The sequence below is a fragment of the Sinohyriopsis cumingii genome, chromosome 2, assembly GCF_028554795.1.
Source record: "Sinohyriopsis cumingii isolate HCF-2022 chromosome 2, ASM2855479v2, whole genome shotgun sequence".
Lineage (NCBI taxonomy): Eukaryota > Metazoa > Mollusca > Bivalvia > Unionida > Unionidae > Sinohyriopsis > Sinohyriopsis cumingii.
The window spans coordinates 99,331,776-99,339,252 of NC_142962.1; positions in this window are offsets into that span (position 1 = coordinate 99,331,776).

Consider the following 7,477-nt stretch of genomic DNA (forward strand, 5'->3'; position numbering starts at 1 on the left):
ATATAATTAAGCTGAAATTTTTCAGAGGGTTCCCGGCGACCGTTTAACTGCAAAAATATTCAGTCACTTTTAAGTGATCAAGTACCATTTTGCTATGCTCTTGGGTATTTTCTCACGTTATACTTTGCAACGATACGAACAGGTTCTTTGGTACAGTGAGACAATGGTGAGTATTTATTTGCCATGTAAACTGCCAATACCAGTTAGTGGGTGAGCAGTTGTGATATGCGCAAGCGACAACCTTGAAGAGGTTCCAAAATGCAAAAACGGTAACAATTTTTTTTCTGTATTTAGTGCAGGGGTTAGGACAGACATCCACAAAGTCATGTTGACATGTCATCTTTACAATCAGCAGTACCTCTTGGATGACAAATTGCATTGTTGGCGTTGTTCTTACGGAATAAGGTGACTTATTTAGCTCCAAAAATAACATAACGAACATCTTTGCAAAAACCAAATAATGTGACTAAGAGGAATTGCAAACGAAAAATTCAACGAAGCTTCAATGAGTTGTGTTTGGCGCTGAGCTAATCCAAGGTCAAAATCAGAAATAGGAAACGGTAAATTTTCTACTGTTGAATCATTATGGCCAGCAGCGCTTAGGAGTATATTCGGGTATTATCTACGTGATTAGTTACATCTTTGACAAACTTCATTGTTGGTCGAGTTGTTCTCGGAAAATGATCGCTGTATCTGGCGAGTCCATGACTTGTAGTGGCCAGATCGACGTTATCGAGAATTATTGGTTCGAATTCCTTTCCATCGATGTAATATGTAATAGCGAGCACTGTTAAACAACGCCATGATACCGTTGTTGACAAATCTCACTTAGGGATAGTCACCGTACTTGTTATTGTCGTCCTCACCAAGTGTTCTTTCAGCTTCCAAAAATGTCTGAAATGATAGAAAGAACCTAGACGTGTCCTGCATTTGAAATCCTATTTTTAATTGATTGGGGTCTCTAGCCGGGTATGAGCAATACTGAAAATCTCTTTTATTTCGATCCACTAACACTATCTCGCCCATGTCAACAGTATGATTAGATACACCTTTGAAATGGGCCATTGTTCATACATTATTAGGTTCCTCTAATACCTATTTCGAGACAATTGTAATCCATTAATCATTGAATCTGACAATCGTTTCTGAGCGGATTCATTAATAATTTTACCAGTCGCAGTGGGCATTGTATATGTTGATGACAGTGTAACCGCCTTTTGGTGGTGCTCGAGCCACTAATTGCCGTAGTCGATCTCTAATCAATAGAGCCATCTGCGATCCCAGTTGTTTCATCCAATCCACAGCAGCACTATTGATGCTATCAACGACTTGCATTTCAACTATTTTAGCGATTGGTGTAGCGCGCTAACCCAAAGCCCCGAGCACCTTTGGTATACCCGTGAACAATCCACGAAAAATCCAGTTCCATAATATATCATTTCTGAACTCATCATTGGTCTACGAACATCGTCCTATACATCATTTATATATCAGCGTGCGATATTTATTTCTGTTAATGATATCATTTGTAACCAGTCATTTGTAACCAGTAACAAGGACGACGTGAATTCGTTTGCGCAAAATCTCCGTGGTTTTTCTGAACATAGAATTGTTAATGAGCTTGAAAAGGTCCTTCTCAAATTCAATTGTAGGCGTTGTTCTCAGATCTGTATTCATCTGGATATGCATGCGTGGTGTCGAAATTCAAAAACTCGATGAATCATCTTTATACGCTTATCCAATTGGAGGTTTCGTATATGCAATAGACAGTTGTGTTTAGTCCTATGACTTGGCACGAATTTTGGTGCATTTAGTGCATTTTCTTCTGGATTCATCAACGATTGCCCACTGATACGAGGATAACGACGAACGCGGCACCGACATCGCTTCAGATGTCCACGGATAATCATTGTGCGCATCAACTAAATGTTTAAGGTATTCTTGATTAACTTCAAAGAATTGTCCGTAGTCACTGTTGATGATGCGATCGATTATGTGCTTTTGTAAGTCAGTGTGTCCAGCATTAATTGAACGAATCCCACCTACCGGCAACCGTTGCATCATTGCCGAGCTATAAAATGTTATTGACGTCGAGATATATGATGTGACTGCTGAAGGCTGCGAAGTCATACCCGTCCACCGTTGAGTTGTTTGCGCGCACATATCTGTGTCTCGTCATATTTATCCTGCCAAGAAGAGATTTCTAAATAAACAGATGCTGGTCAATGTCGGTAATCAATTGCTACCATATTTTGATCCTGGAAAACAACACACCCCAAGCCATTCAAACTGATGTGAAGTAATACGCGGAACTGAGCTAGTACACGTGCATGGCAGTATCAAGAAATTTCTCAAACACATCATCAAGCAACAACACATTGTTGCACATATAAATATCATGATAGTCACCCATGTTTTTGCAATCAAATGCAGACTAAGCATTATTTGGGTGCTATCACTTTTTCCGATACCTTCTTGATCAAAGGACATAAAACGTTTCGATGGGTGGCCACTGAGTTTCAGCATATTTGTTCCAGTCACTCGTGTTCACTCATAGATACACACCTTTTGTCGTTAGGAGGTCCGTGTTGGTTGGATAGCATCGAGGAATTGTTGCAAAGTAGTCCGCCGCTAGATCGCTCGCTAATTTGCAGAAGTATCACTTCCTAAACTGTAATGACTCGATAAACGGTAATCGTCTAAGCCTAAGCACCGTGTATATTTCCATGTCCTTAGGGATTACGCTTACTGGTGATTTTTATGCCGTAGTTCATGTTTGCTTTATAAAGTAGCTATCTTACCCACGCAAATTATGAAACACTACACCAGTTTTTGTTTCGTTTGGGTAAATTCTCACTCTAGATTGGATGAGTTGTGTTCAGCACCAGTGTACGCTCCAGTGATGTGTCAGTGATCAAGGACTATGACATCAGTGGGAGTAAAAGCTCTTTCACAGATCTAGAAATGATTGGTAGCAGAGAACTCACGACTGTTACCACCAGTAATAATCAAGTGAGCGGGTGAATAGAGCTGTAGTCAAATCGATTTCACTGTAACCTCAGCGGTTTAAGATTCAGCCAATGTGGGTATGTGAGAAAGCTTGCCAGTAGCTTCTTTCCGGGGTTTTCCGGGTTCTTCCTCCACCATTAATACTGGCCGCCATGTATAGCCTATCGTGTGCTGAAAATGGCGTTAAACCCCACAACAACAACAACAACAACAACAACAGCGGTTTAAGAAACACCTCAACAGTTTCCGTGCCACGATAAAACATGGAAGGTTCAGTTTGTCCGTCACACCTAACTGCTATATAACGAAATCCGCATGGTTTTTGGTCAGCGACTTGTATTGTTTGGATGGACTCAGAGATTTGCATTGAAAAGTTCAGACGTACGAAGTCTGCATAGAAAAATAAGAAACTTTCATCTTTTATTGTACTACAGTTAATTTGAGTATGTTTTACCAGGTTCTAGCATTATTGTGCACTGCGGTATTTCACTAGTCCCGCCACAGTAAAGTCATGGTGTGTGAGTTGTTGTTATGTCTTAAATACGTGCATGCATCGTATGCTTGACATTTTCTTGCGTGCGTGCTTTCTGTGTCGGGTAAGAAACTCAGCATGAACAAGTCAACCTGAATTTGTCCATGATGTACATGTGAAAACAGTGCAAGCGGATAAAAGCTTTATCTTAAATGAACATATCAATAGCGATACCAAGGTTAAGTGTTTTAAATTTGTTCATTGTAGTAGAAGTAACCTGCACGGTAAGTGCAATATTACCAAAGTTGAGTTCACCTTGGTCCTGCCAGTATTTTTTCCAGGCAAGTCTTGGCGATCACTTTACCGTATATAATGCTGATAAAATTTCCCGTTCAAAACATCTACGTTTTTTACATTTATAACTGACCTTAGCTGGGCCCAAGCTGGTGCTGCTATGTAGTTCGGCCATCGGAACGTTTGATATGGTGAAAGATATTGCTCGACTTGGGACCCATCTTTCAAAATTCACTTCCGACCCTGTCTTGGTGCATTTCTCCAACGTCTCTAGAATCTTTTTAATACCGTTGTCAATTTCTTCATTGATGGCACTGTTGTCGTTACGGTTTAGGATTGTACGGCCACTGTTGTGAATCCACGGTATATTAGTTTTAAATCCAACCTTGTCACTACCTAGATGTTTAATTATATGCACATGTTCTTAACAATATCCGTTTTAACTCCAGAGGGGCCAAAGTTCTGTGATTCTAGGAATCATATTTGTTAACAGATTTCGAGTCTCTTTTCCTGGTTTATATTTGGGTGGGATAATTGCCATGTGATTTTCTAACTCACTACTAATCGTATAAATTTTAAAGTTTGAATCCAGTTACATGTACTTGTGATTGCACCGCTTTTGAACGAATATACTCAGCATCTTCAGATGCAAGACGCTTGTGTTTGTCGTTAATACGACGACTGTGTTTTCAATTCTCAATACGACGAGGTTTTGTTCAAATTCGTCTAATATCTCGCGTATGTCAGTTTTCTTTGCACTTCTTGGTATTGCTATATTACGTTACGCTCTCGTACATTTTGTTTTAGTTGTTGTGTCGCTGTTTTGTATTAGCAAACCGATGGTGGATTAGTGGACAATAGTGGTGAAGCAGGCTGATTCAGCGCAAGTATGTTTCACTAATTCGAGTATGCGGCATTTCGCACACGACTTGGTATGTGTATTTCATGCTGTTGTGCGATTTCTTTAAGCTGAAGTACGGTAGGGAAAATGCATAAGGGGAACTGCTTTTCTAATTTGTTTTAAAAAATCAGTCAAAAACTTGTTTTAGATTTTGTATTTTACCAGGATCAGAAGATGTCAGCACTTTAATTATAGTTATTACTTTGCGTACTTTTGTCTCCGTCTGTTCAGTCGCGTGTGTTTGTGAAATCACGTGTGTTTGTACAATCGCAGGTGTTAGTGTTTAACAAGCCTTGTAATATTCAGGAACAGATCAACAAGGTCGGCAGAGCTGATTACGTGATTTGACTCCGATGCCACGTTTAAGAGACGGTTGAGCACCTGGACCAATACGCAACATGTATGGAAACGTTTATCTAATTGGTCGTAAGCACAAGATAAATCATCATTTTTTTAATCTAAGATATTACACGATGGTTTTTATAAATAAACTGGTGCATTATCTGAATAATTCTTAACAAATAAATTCACAAACTAATGAAGCATATGTCTTATGTTTATTTCGGCCCAAAAAAGCTCAAATGGTCTATCACTGAGCAATGCACCAACTCGCATACTACCACATGTGGCATGAAATCCAATGATTTTAAACAATCTGGAGCCTTTTTTATATCAGATATGATAATTGCTTCTCTTTACTTTAAAATGGAATCATACAATCTCGACAATGTGCGTGTGGATGCCATCGATCCTTCCAGTCACCAATGTAATACCTCGTTATAGGCCGTCAGTAATATTTTTTTTTACAAAAGAACAGCGTTACGTCCGACAACAGTAACATGAAATTGGAAATCAGCCCGTGTCAAATAATTAAGAGTGCCTAATTCATGATCCTCATAGCGAAACGACTTCGTCAATAACCTCAAAAGACCCGTCACTAAGGACAATGCCAACATTTTGTCCGACTGAAATACGTACCCATTATCAAACGTCTTTGATCAAAAATTTGGGGTTGCTTATATTATTTGCTGTCAAACAGGAACAAGATCCTGAGATTCCCTGTTTGTTTCAGATTACTATTAGCGAAATATAAGCCACAAAAGAACGAGTTGTTATTTTTTGAACAATGGGGTCCATATCAGAAAATGTATACCACCTGATGTACCTGCTTGTAACGAGTGTAGACCGAGCTATCAAGTTGCTGCTTGGAAGTCATATCAATAGGAAACTCTTGGTCTAACCAACGAAACTCCCTTGGTTGGTTATTTAGTGCTCAGTGAGACTAATTACAAGATTTTAGATAATTTTTTATTGGGCAAAGAATAAATATAATCTATCTATGTCTTGTTGATCTTGTCAAACTTGATAAATTGTAGAGAAACCAAATCAGAAGATACCAAAATCAAAATCCTCTTCACGATAAGTAATACAATCTTTGGAAAGGAAAACGTTGACTTAAATTATATCATGAAAACTCCTTGGAGATGAAAATAGAAGCAATATGTCGAACAAATATGTTAAAGGGGTATGTTGATAGAGACAGACAACCATGTTAACCATTCAGTTCAGTTAGCTGTACCCGTCCCTCACAGTGATGATGTAAACGATGTGATGCAATCGGACTGTTAAGATTTTGGTTAATTAATCTTCGCAGTTCAGAGATATTGAGTAATCTGACCAGAAACTTTGACAGCTACAGCTACAAGAAAAGAGTAAACTAAAACAGCTATTATGTGAATATACGCATTTGTTTACAGATGTTCCAACACGAACAAATAAAATCTACCATGACTTTGAAATTGCAGATTTTACAACTGTGAAGCAGCATCCATACATGTTGAATCCTCTAAAACAGGAATGTTTGAAAAAAAAATTCAGTATTTGCTGGAGAATGATTTCATAGAATCAAGCAGAAGTGACTGAGTTCTCCTGTGCCGATACCAGATAATGTCTTTCTTAGGCGTACTAACTAAATAAACGTTAACAGTGCCACTAAACAGTTTCATTTCCAGTGCCAAGAATCGATGTTTGCATTCACACGAGTGGATTTGCAATACATGCCACCAAGTCTGACCTTTTCTGGCAAATTCTACTCACGGCAAAATCAAATTAAATTTCGGTATTTGTACCTGCGGATGGACTTTATGAACATAAAGTTGTGCTTTTGGCATGAAAGGTTTTCCTTCAACTTTTCAGCCTTTAATGAACATTAATACATCTGGTCTAGATAATTGTGAAACTTATGTTGACGACGTCATCAATTACAACGACACATGGAAAGATCACGTGATCTTTATTTTTCTGAATAAGAAATATCGAGATTAAGTACATGTTCTTAGTAGGAAACAAAAAATGTGATGGCATTTATTCAAAAACACATAAATGCTTATTGGCGTTAGGTTATATTGGCATGGAAGCTGTTACTAGAGAAAAATATTCCCTGGACAGGAGATGATATGAAAACAAGTTGATATATGATGAACCCCCTAAAAAGGGTGAACAAAGGGTAACAATTTTATATAAGAGATGGTTTGAACATAATGTAATCTATATTGGTGAAATGCTTTCAGGTCAGGGAAGTATTATTGACTTTGATAGATTTAAAGCTAAATCTGGTCTCAAGGCGAATTTCCTTGCCTTTCAAAGTATAATTCAATGTTTAAGGCCATTATATAAAAAATACAGTTAGATATAACAACACCAGTCAGACCATGTGTCCACTTCCATTTAAAAATTGTATTTTAAAGCAATAAAGGATGTAAAGACTTGGAAATCACTTTTCAAAAAAGGATGGTAAACCA